At 38.3% G+C, this 11,964-nt stretch overlaps 1 protein-coding gene across 1 annotated transcript in view; it reads left to right on the top strand.

Annotated features, from left to right (window-relative positions):
• The window catches only part of LOC103254469 (calcium-dependent secretion activator 1-like), a gene marked incomplete at its 3' end in the record, with an annotated part of 117,644 nt that overhangs the window by 515 nt on the left and 105,165 nt on the right, over positions 1 to 11,964 (top strand). The gene's annotated exons all lie outside the window — the stretch shown is intronic.

Genomic DNA, 11,964 nt, shown 5'->3' with positions numbered 1-11,964 from the left:
TCCTGGGCGTGCGCTCGGCGGGCGGGGACACCCGGCAGGTGGGGGCGCCAGGGTGGAGAGGGAAGAGCGTCTTGCAGCCGCGCTCCGCTTGCTGGGGCAAAGAGCAACCGCAGGGGCAGGCGGGAGAAAGCCAGCCGTGGAGGCGAAGCTTCCCGTGACTCCGCGAAAGGCACACTTCTCTCCCTGCCCTGGTCAGCTGATCGCCGACCAGGGCCGCCTAAGGGTCCTCGGGCGCTGCTTCCCTGTGGCCGGTATTCTCTCCAGCCCCCTGGTCCTTTCTCACTGACCCTAAAGCTGGGGCACGCCTTTTGGTCCTTCGCTGGGGTCAGGTCCTTCACTTTCCTTTCTTTGACCCTCTTCTCCTCTTCCCAAGGTGACTTCGCCGCCACCTTCTGGCTCACCGAGGTCCTCAAGTCCTGCCACTGCTGGCTTGATAGAGTACAGCTGCAAAAAGCCTCGCAATTATAGGCATCAAAAGCTTTTTGTGTCTGAGGCTGGGGCAAGGCTGAGGCAGCTTTGATGTAAAAAAAAAAAAAAAAAAAAAAGAGAAAAGAAGAAAAAAGGGCGCCTATTTCTATCAGCTGTTTTCCAGCTAGAGAAAGGGAGGGCCTGGGGAGACTGCAGGATGAGGGGCAGTGGCAGGGGACCAGAAGAGAAGCAGTCAAGAACCCAGTTAGAGTGAATTAGTGAATAAAGTCAGTGTTCTATTTTCTCTTATATAAATCTGCAGCACTTGAGCTAGCAGAAAAGCCAGTCAAGCCCCCAAGGGGCAATGTGAGAAGTCAGCCCTAACCCCGTCAAGACTGTGAGACTATAGTCTTAAAATAATTTTTCCGTTGCTGCCATTTAAGACTGAATTATATGTTGCTGTAGTGGAGTGTTAGGCTTTCTGTATTTATCCACCCTTATCTTGAGTTAGCACAGATTTCTCTGTTTGTTTTGCCTGTATATGTACACACACCACCCAGCACTGATGATTTATTTCAGCTATCACAAGCTTGCGTATCAGTTTCATGAAAAGATAAAACTCACTTCCTAAGGGAGAGACGGAAGGAGAGCTACACACACCATTCTCCATCCGTATTGTTGGCCCCTTGCTTTTTCCATCTGTATTTTAGACTATGGTTGAGCAAAAGTATCCTCAGAGCAGTAAAAGTTATTTGGATATTGTTTTAAAGTTGGATGTTGGGTCCAGAGGGCCTGACATTGCGGATTGGAATTATTATGGTAATTGTCTTTATAGTATGGGAAATTCTATTTCCAAAATCTATCCTGAAGATAACAGCACCAGCAAAGTCGTATTCCCTTGGCAATGAAAACTGTTGTGACTTAAAATTAAAAAAAAATTTTTTTAAACCTTCCATTTATCAAAGTCTCTAGAGCTCTGTACTTTAAATAGATGCTTAAGTCCAGCACTAGTATGGAGAAAAATCCCACAGAGATCTCAGTTCTTCTAAATCAAACCTTCAACCATCTGAGATAGATCACTATGAGGTCAAGTTTTTCTGATCTGATTGTATGTTTTACCTGAATCCATTCAAAGCTGTGATTTTGAGGGGCAAGCTTGTTCTGTTTTTCACACATGACCTTAACATCAGAGAGACTCCAGGACAGATTCATAACACTGGCATTTGGTCAAACTATTTTTTAGTTGTCACAGCAAACAAGTGCTAAATACATATCCCAACAAAGCTACTGTAGGACTGTTGGCTCTACAGGGAAGCTAAATACACATTTCCCTTTTACAAAAAAAAAAATTATTTGATGTATCTTTATGTTTTTAGTGCCTTTCTGGAAAAGAGTATTTTGTTCTTCAAGTAGAAAGCTTGGAGCACTCACTTAAAAAAAAAAAAAAAATCCGGGCTCAGTGGCTCAGCCTGTAATTCTGTGCCTTGGGAGGCTGAGGTGAGTGGATTGCCTAAGTCCGTGGGTTCGAGACCTGCTTGGGCAACTCGGCGAGACCTCATCTCTACACTAAATCAAAAATTAGCCAGGTGTTCCAGCTACTTGGAAGGCTGAGGCGGAAGGATCGCCGGAGCCCAGCAGGTCGAGGCTGCGGTGGCCGGGAGCGGCCACTGCACTCCAGTCTGGGTGACAGAGTGAGGCTCCAACCAAAAAAAAAAAAAAAAAAACAATAACTAAAAGTAATTACAAAGTTTGCATAATCATGTAAAGCCAACAATAGAAATGTAAGGCCAGCAAATAGAACTGATGAGCTAAAATTAGTCTTGGAGAAAGATCAACTAATTATAAAGTAAACTAGAGTTTGTAGAATAGAAATGGATAAACTAGAAAAAGCCAGAGGAAAAATGAAGTAGAGAAAGGGACAGGGGGGGGGGGGCTGTGAGGAGGAAGGGAGAGGGAGAGAGATATGAAAAATAATTGCTGAATTGGGAAAAATAACACTGGCTACCATTTTTCAGGTACTCACTATGTGCAAGCACATAGATGCGTTTTAAAAAAGAGTTTATTATTTTTTTTAACAGTTTTAGATTCACTGAAAAATTGAGAATTGAGTATTTCCCATATATTCTATACCCATTTTCCCCTACTGATATCTTACAGTACTATGGAACATGGATTACAATTAAAGAACCAATATTGATGCATTATTACTAACTAAAGGCTGTAGTTTATTCGAATTTCCTTAATTTTTACTGAAATGTCTTAGATCATTTAAAAATCTAATAACTCTAACAATGTACAGATTGTTATCCTTGTTTTTAGAAGAGAAAAGTGACATTGGGAGAGGCTTTGTAATTTGCCTCAAGCATCGTGTAGCTAGGTACGAGTGGGAATTGAGATGTGGGACATTCTGATTTCAAATCCTATATTTTAAATATGAAACTTTAGTCAGGAATATTTCAGGATAAAAACAGAATCCTAGCATCTTGACAACACATCAAGTATACTTCTTTACCCAGGTTTATTTCTGTTTGAGGTGAGAGAAGCCTATCCCTCTTCCTCTGAACACCCATTGAATATAGTCACGGGCAAAATGGACACTTAAGTAGTAACTTCATAAAGAATATGAAGGAGAGAAATGAGCTGTTAGCTGATCAATCTAAACACCAAACTGTGTTAGGCTATCTTAAAAAAATAATTTTAGAGTTTTGGGGTACAAATGAGGATTTACTATATAAGTAGGCTGCATGCAGTTGAAGTTTGGGCTTCTAGCTGGCCTCTGCCCCTGATAATGGACCAGGTACCCTGTGTCAGCCTTTCTATGTGGTTCAAACTGCAGGGGGTGGGGGAGAAAATGTTTCAGCTCAGAAGAAAATTGAGAAGGAGCACAGGGAGAGGGAACCATTGTTTGGATAATTTTGGTAAGTTAATTATTCTGGTTTTACTTTTGCTGGGAGAAAGAGTACATTCCAATTGTCTTCCCAATTAAAAGAGGGGGCTTTAAACAGACTATTTGAAAGAAGTATTTTGTCATTTATATGTCTATTTTGCTTACATTTCTGAGAATTTAAATATAACATGATGGTACTGATAATTTATGACCAAAACAAAATCTCCCCACCAGACTGTAACAATATGTTTTGGCTGTTCATAAATGACAATTTGGAAAACAGCTCTTTGCTTTTTTAACTTTCTTTTGTCAGAATGGTAGAGTGAATACCTAGAAGTTGGCATGGCAAAGCTACACCATATGTTTCTAAATTATGTAGTAACGGTGTTGGGTGGCTACCTCATGTGAACTAGCTGTAAGTAGGCAATGTAAAGGCAGGCATGGTAAACAATTCATGTAATATTTAGATTGACAAAATCCATTTTTTAATTGGGTGGGAATTATTCATAGTTCCTGGATTACAAATAGCCTAAAATGAGTATTATGTGTGCAATGTAGGTGTGCATATATGCATGTCTGTAGGTGCACATATGTGTTTGATGAGGGAAAGGGGCAAGCCTAAAATTGTGTCTACCTGACTACTCCTGTTTCATTCAAGAAGACTTTATGAGTGGACCAAATGTGAGTTCAAGCTACTCATTTCCATGTGATTCAGTATATATCTTCCCACGAAATGCTGGCTACTTTTGAGTCACTCTGAGCCATAGAAATTCATAGAAATTCATTTTATTCATTTACTTGATTTCACTTGGGCAATACTCAATAGCCATACCTTTCATACAATTTAAGAACTTGTGCTAGTTAACTGTGTGTGTGTGTGTGTGTGTGTGTGTTTACTTTAAACCAATAATAGTGAAATAGTGATCATCTATTAAGATATGCTTTGAGGCACTTGGTTTGCTCCACTATTCAAAATTATTAGCTTTGCTATATTAATGCAAAATATATTTTCATTCAAAAAAATAAAATATTCTAACATTTTGAGGAAACTAAGTAACTGTTAAACCAGGTTTTCTTCAGATAGAATTATGTGTTTCTCTTTTCTTCAGGGGAAAAATTGAATTATTTAGATATGTTTTTTGGCATTTTCCCTCATGTCCTTGGTGCAATGGCAAGGAACTGCTATGCACTGATACTAGCAGAGACTTTCTGAAGATGCAGAACACTGAAAAAATAATGAGAGGTTCTTGCCTCATTACACACCTAGAATAGCTTTATACTTCCCTAAAACCGGACTGAAGAACAAAGGAAATTAAATCTTTCATTCCTGAAGAATTGCACTGTGTAAAATGATAAAAGTTGAATGATTTTGAGATCTTTCCCCTGCAAGAACAAATTCAATATGCAGTCATAGGCTGTCACATTGAAATATGTGATTTGGGGCCAGGTGTTTTTAAAAGCTTAAATTGGAATGAGGAGGAGAGTTCTTAGAACTAAGCTCTAAATAAGTGGCCAGTTAGTTACTCATTGCACTAAGGACTCTCCCAGGCTGGGACAGAAACAAAAGGTACCTGTGAGATATGGTTCCTGAACTGGAAGAACTTTTTTCCTAGCTTTGAAGATAATATACATACATATCAAATAAGTTGAATAATTTTAAATGTAAGATACTGATTACAAGTATTAAAGTAGGGAAGAGAGAGAGAGAGAGAGCAAGACAGAGAGAGCGTGCACATGTAGGATTGTATATACACTTAGGATTAGAAGAGAAAATCTTCATGGATAAAAGTCTTTAAAAATTAGTATGATTTGGGTAAGCATAGGAAAAACAGGCATTCCAATCTGAAGAGGGGCATGAGTTAGCAGGAATGTAGAAAGGAGTCATTGTTTGGCACTATCAGTCAGATTATTTTGGTTTTGATCAGTTCGAGTGATTAAATAACAAAAGAAAATAGGTTGGGAGATTTATTGGTGTGTGTAATTGAAAAGCTTGATGCAGATACAACTACAGGCATGGTTAGATCCAGGAGCTCAAAGGACTTCCAAGACAGAATGAAGAAAGCTAGTTGATGAGGGAAAGGGATATATAGATTGGGTATCCCTGATCCAAAAATCCAAAATCTGAAATGCTCCAAAATTCAAAACTTTTTAATCACAATATAATGCTCAAAGGAAATGCTCATTGGAGCATTTTAGATTTTGGATTTCCAGATTAGGGATGCTCTGCCAACAAGTATAATGTGAATATTCCAAAATCTGAAATCCAAAACACTTCTGGTCTCAAGCATTTCGGATAAGGGATATTCAACCTGTATATCGAAACTTGTGTTTGAGCTCAAAACCTACCATTAATGAAACACTGTTGTAGGCAAGCCATCTTCTGTCTCTGGGGCAATTCTTTCTTTTTTCTTTTTTTTTGAGTTGAAGTCTCACTCTGTCACCTAGGCTGGAGTGCAGTGGCACTCTCGTGGTCATCCCAGCATCGACCTGCTGGGCTCCAGTGATCCTTCTGCCTCAGCCTTCCAAGTAGCCAGACCTACAGGCGTGTGCTACCATGCCTGGCTAATTTTTTTTGTTTATTTATTGTAGAGATGAGGTCTCGCCAATTTGCCTGGGATGGTCTTGAACCCACGGGCTCAGGTAATTCACTCATCTCGGCCTCCCAAAGTGCTGGGATTACAGACTGAGCCACCACCAAGCCTGGCCTGGAGTAATTTCTTAATGTGTGATGTGGAGAGGGAGATGGAGAAATTTCAGATAATTTCTAATGTCCCCTTCAGAGATGATAGTTGATAGTGTTTTCTGGGCAATGAGGTTATTCACACTTGTCTTCGGTATGTTTTTACATTACAAAATAGTGTCTTCAAATAATCTAAGATGTTTAGAGATGAAGTTAAGAGTTCATTAGTCCAACTGTCTAAATTTTTGAAAGAAACAGTGAAATCTCATAAGGTTATAAGAAGTTACAAGACTACAGACTATGTGAGGGATTGTATACTTTGGTGAGTCAAAACTGACCCACAAATTTACTTGTCTGCAAAACATTTTTCAATTTTTGAATTCATTCTCAACATTGAAAGCTGTCAAAATATTTCACATAATTCTGAATTTCTGGCTTCTTTCACAACAGGAAGATATGGCAGTACTAGGCCTGAATTTTTATGAAATAGATATAAGACTACCTCGCCATCATTTAAATAATGAAATGTTAATCACTTTTAACTAAATTATACTTGTTCCAAGACGGACACCACATACATCTGGATGGCAGGACACCAGCTGTCTGATTTTTACCAACACCATCTCTTCGACATTGCTTAACAAATATCAATAGTCTAACCCTAGATTCTGAAAATCATTAAAGAAAAGCATTGAATCTGAAGATTGTAACTCTGTGTTCCTTGTCTCTGGCGACTGTAATAATTTCTTTGTTAGGATTTGATCTATATTTTCTGCAGAACTGAAGAGCTGGTGACCATAATTATTATATTTTCGTTTGTCAGTCTAAGCCTGTGATATAATCACTTTTCTGTTCTTATCAGGTGATGAAAGGGGGATAAATTCAGCAAATGGTTTGAGCCTGGTTGTTACAACTGATATCTTGATGGATACTGAAGGGCAGTGATTAAGAGTATAGACTTGGAAATTTGATTGCCTGAGTTTGCTTTCTTGCTGTATCCTTAATGTGCTCTGTGATCTTAAGCAATTTACTTAACCTTTCTAAGCCTCAGTTTACTCATCAATGAATTAGGATAGCAGTGGTATCTCAACCATTAGGTTCTTATGAAAATTAATTTAGATAATATAGTAAAGTTCTTAGAACAATGTCTAGCATGCGGTAAGTATAGTATAAGTGTTAACTATTGTTACTGCTAAGTTGATGTGTGCAATATTGTATTATTTTTAACCTGTGAAAGACTTGAACAAGTTAATATATATGAAGTACTGGCCATAGCAAGTTTTATATTCACTATTGCTGTCATCATCACATCATCATCATCAATATGAAAAGCAGCCCCAGAAGACAAATGATTATGAGTAGAGCATAGTCTATAAACCAGATAAAATCCGTTATACAATACATCCCTGTTCGTCTTTTGTTGAGACATTTCACTAGTATTTGGACAAAGAACAGGCCCATTTCCCTGGCTTCAAAGGCCCACTTTGCACAAAAACAGTGTGGATAGGCCTCCCTTAAGATTTACTTAAATGAGCTGGGCTTAGTGGCTCAGCCTATAAACCCAGCGCTTTGGGAGGCTGAGGTGAGTGGATTGCCTGAGCCCGCGGGTTCAAGACCCGCCTGGGCAACTTGGCAAGACCTCATCTCTACAATAAATCAAAAATTAGCCGGGCATGGTAGTGCGTGCCTGTAGTTCCAGCTACTTGGAAGGCTGAGGCGGAAGGATTGCCGGAGCCCAGCAGGTCGAGGCTGCGGTGGCCGGAAGCAGCCACTGCACTCTAGTCTGGGTGACAGAATGAGACTCCAACAAACACACACACACACACAAAGATTTACTTAAATGGATAATGCCAAGCACACGTACATGGGAAGATCTGCCACAAGCTTATCAGAAGATTCAAAAAAACGGTCTTGGGTCACTCAACTAGTAAATGATGGGGTCATCAGAGTTCCTTATTTTCCATATAGCTTTTCTTTTTCCTCCTTATTCTTGCTCTCATTGAATTGGTCACCTGCCTTTTTCAAGTCTTTGCATTTCTATCTTGATCCAAATAGCTCTTTTAAAAATGTTTATATTAATGATATTGACTATTGCCATTACAAATGAATTCACAAAATGTTTTTGTGTTTGTGTAAAAAGTAACTACTAAGCATATATATGTGCCCCAACCTTCATATATCTAGGCAAAGGAAGGCTCATATAAGTAGATAATATGTAACGGAACATAATGACTAAGACCTCCAGCTCTACAGGCTGTCAGTTCCAGGTTCAAATTCCTGGTCAGCTTTGTGACCTCTTGGTTATGTGACCTTAGAAACATTATCCATTTCTTTCTTCTTAGTTTCCTTAAATGTAAAATGAGAAAAAATAACCAAGGGTAACAAGAGAAAAATGTTAATTGATTAGTAAATCATTAATATGGGGTAAATGATGGGCAAATTTTATCAGTAACAATAAAAATAGTATTCTTGCATTTTTGTCCACCAAACTCCTCCATACTATTTTATACTACAATACCTTTGCTTATGCTGTTCTTTATTCCAAAACGTCGTACTAACCTTCACTGTATTCACTGTTGTTCATCCTTTAATTATCTCAGGTGTTATCTCCTTCAGGAGACCTTACCCAAGCCTTTATATCAGGCTAAGTACTGCCATAACCTTCTATTCAAATTCCTCTTTACCTACTATATGTCGTACTTAAATTACTTCATGTGTGTGTGTCCCTTTCTCACTAGACTGTAAGATCCTCTTTAAACAGTGCTTGGCACATGGTAGATGCTCAGTAAGTGTTCAACTGTTGAGACTTCACACTGATGCTGTAATTTCTAGAGAGTTTCTAAGGAGAGGAAGTAAAAGAGTCTTAAATACAGTCTGCCTCTATTATAGAAACATGGTGTCTCTCTAATATTTTCTTCTTACTGAAAGCTTCTCAGTGGAAAACATGAAGGATGAACCAATTACCAAATGGTTTCAAAATAAGATAATTTGTAGGAACACACTATCGATTACCTCCTAAGCTGGTTTGTTCATAGAAACAAGTGACTAGTTTCTAGATCCATTACAGGGAAAAGTCTTCTTTTAGAGGCCACAAACAATTATAAATTATTTGCAATGGCTGAATCCCAGTTGAATTTGAATCATCACAGAATGTGTTAAAGTGGTTACACATTAAAATCAGAAAGTGAGGACTTAGTTTTCATATTGCGTATGTCTTCTTTAGTAAATTTCATTTGATTTAACTTTATGTGTAAAAAAAGGACAGTCAACAACTAATTATAGTGAAAATTTGACTGTTTAATTTGAATTTGACTGTTTACTGTTTTAAGTAACAATGTTGCCAAAGTTGTATCATGGAACCTGTAAGTTCTATATAAGCACTATATATTTAGACATAAATAAACATGCTTATTTTCTCTACTTTATTCTCTTTGGGATTTTGGTATTATTTCTCTGTTCTTTTATTGTGAGCTGTCTAAAGTCCTTTCTGGGTATAGTTAGGATATAAATAAATAATGGCTGTAGAGCTATTGCATATTGAATGTGGTAATAAGAATATGATAGATATGAAATATTAATAAAAAAGTAAAACTGTTCTTAGGTATGGACTTTTCTGATGCCTTTCACTGGTCAAGGGGAAAAAAATTACCTTTGCTGTGTTATTCCTTTTATTTTAACAAGTGGGAGAAAGGTTTGAATAAAATTGAATCATCAAGCCCTCAATTGTTTGAGTCTGCCACTATTCTAAAATTGAGAGATACAGAGAAAATTGATAATGCATTGATGTCCTTTCAGCAGCCTGTGAGAGAAAAACATCAACTTATCACATGGTGCTTCTCTCAGAGTTACTTCTGTGCAATAGGAAAGTTCTGAGATACTTTGAAGTTAACTTTTTAAAAATTCCTAAGTGTTCCAGGAGCACATGCTAAGTTGCAAATTCTCCAGGAGTTGTAATGTTTTTAAAAAGACAATGGAATTTTGACAAACACACAGAGTGGTCTAGATGATCTACTGTGCCACTTAAGAAAGCAAAGGGAAAACATTGAAAGTTCCTGCAAATAATTATGCCTTCTGTTGCCCATGTAGAAAAACAGCTTTTTGGTGTGAATGGTAGGCATAGAGTTGTTTAAGCAAATGAGTTGAAATATATCCTGAACATCTACATTGGTGATTTTTCTGACAAGTATAGCAACTGTTGTCTATAAGGCAGTGTGTCATACCATACTGTGTTCAAAACATTTCTTGGGGATTCTTCCATATTCAATTTTTGTTTGTTATACATCATCAGACAATGTTGTTTTGAGCCACTTCTACATATAAGAAACTCACTAGATCCTGTAGGAAAATTATGCAAAGACATTTAAGACAGCCTTTCTGACCTCTAGGAATCCAGCAATCCGGTTGAGAAGTTGAGGCACACCTAAGTAGCATAGTGTAAGGCAGGATATGGTGAGTGTCTGAATCTTAATTACTGATGTTTTCTCGATCTCCATCATTGGCCCCTTGTTATTGGTTGGTTATGTACCCCCAAAATTTATATGTTGAATTTCTAACTCCCAGTGTCTCAGAATGTGACCTTATTTGGAAGATTAAGATGAGGTCATTAGGGTGGGTGCTAATCCATTATGATTGATATCCTTATAAAAAGGGAAAATTTGGACACAGGCATGCACACAAGGAACACACCATGTGAACAGGAAGGCAAAGACTGGATTGATGCTTATACAAGCAAGGGACATCAAAGATTGATAGCAAAGTACAAAAGCTAGAAGAGAGGGATGGCACAGATTCTTACAGTCTTCGAAGGAACCAAGTCAGATGACAACTTGATCACCTTCTAGCCTTTTGACTAAATCTTTGTTGTTTAAGTCCCCTACTTTGTAATACTTTGTTATGGCAGTACTAACAAACTAATATAGCCGTCTTCTCCTATCTATGCCATCTCTCCTGGTAACTTCACCACTAACAATGGCTTTAGATACTAACATCCCTACTCTTAAAATTCTCAAATCTTTGTCTCCAGCATAGGCCTCTTGCCAGACCGCCAAACCCATACATCTAGTCATTTGCATCAGTCCTTCTAAAGGTGTGGCTGCAGACAGGTATCAGTCAGTCAACACTTTATAAGGAATTAGACTTGGATTAGAATGTAAATCAACTTACTACTTCTCCAAGAAAGTCTTGCTACAAAACAAGTGTCAGTTTAATTGATAGAATGCTTAGTGATGAGGTTGATATAATTTCTGGTATAAGCACTCTTTCTTGTTGAGGGCCAATAACAAGCAGTTCACAGATAGCTCAGGCCTACAGAGCACGCTTAGAAGAGCATTGACCACCATGCCATCTCTCCTTGATATCCTCAGACCACCCAGCAATAAATTGTATGTTCTCATTCAGATTCTTTACCCCTCTATTTTGTAACTTGAAGAGCCCAGTGGCATGACTGTACAACTAAGCTGGCCAAGGCAGAAATGTACACCTCATTAAACCTTTTCTGTTTATGTCCTGTCCATTTTCCTCCTAAGAAAACTTTTATCTTTTTCTCCTATTCATTTTCATCACTAATGTCCTGCTTTGGGCTCATGGTTGCTTGCATGGACTTTTGCAATAACCTTCTAACTGTTCTTTCTGTCCTCTTTCTTGCCCATACGTTTCTCCCAGCAACCAGAGGGATATTTTTGAAACACAAATCCCATCATGACCTTTCCTGGCTCAGAATTTTTCTATAATTTTCTGTTGCCTACACAGGAGCAAATATAAACTTATTTGCATAGCTTAAGTGGATCTTCCCTTCCCATTCAGCCTCATCTCCTCCAGTTTTCCTGCTTCAGTTCATTGAGCCACTTAACATCCCTGGGCTGTTCATGTTCTCTGTGCCTCAGTGTCATGGCCCTCCTGCTTGAAAAGCCCCCCCTCACCTTGCCTTCCATCACTTTCCTAGGTAAAAGATGGCACCCAGTTATTTTAAATTTTTTTTTTTTTTTTTTTG

The sequence above is a fragment of the Carlito syrichta genome, unplaced genomic scaffold, assembly GCF_000164805.1.
Source record: "Carlito syrichta isolate Samal-C Ts95f unplaced genomic scaffold, Tarsius_syrichta-2.0.1 Scaffold281334, whole genome shotgun sequence".
Taxonomy (NCBI): domain Eukaryota; kingdom Metazoa; phylum Chordata; class Mammalia; order Primates; family Tarsiidae; genus Carlito; species Carlito syrichta.
The sequence above is the reverse complement of the archived record's forward strand: the minus strand, read 5'-3'. Positions and strand labels throughout refer to the sequence as shown.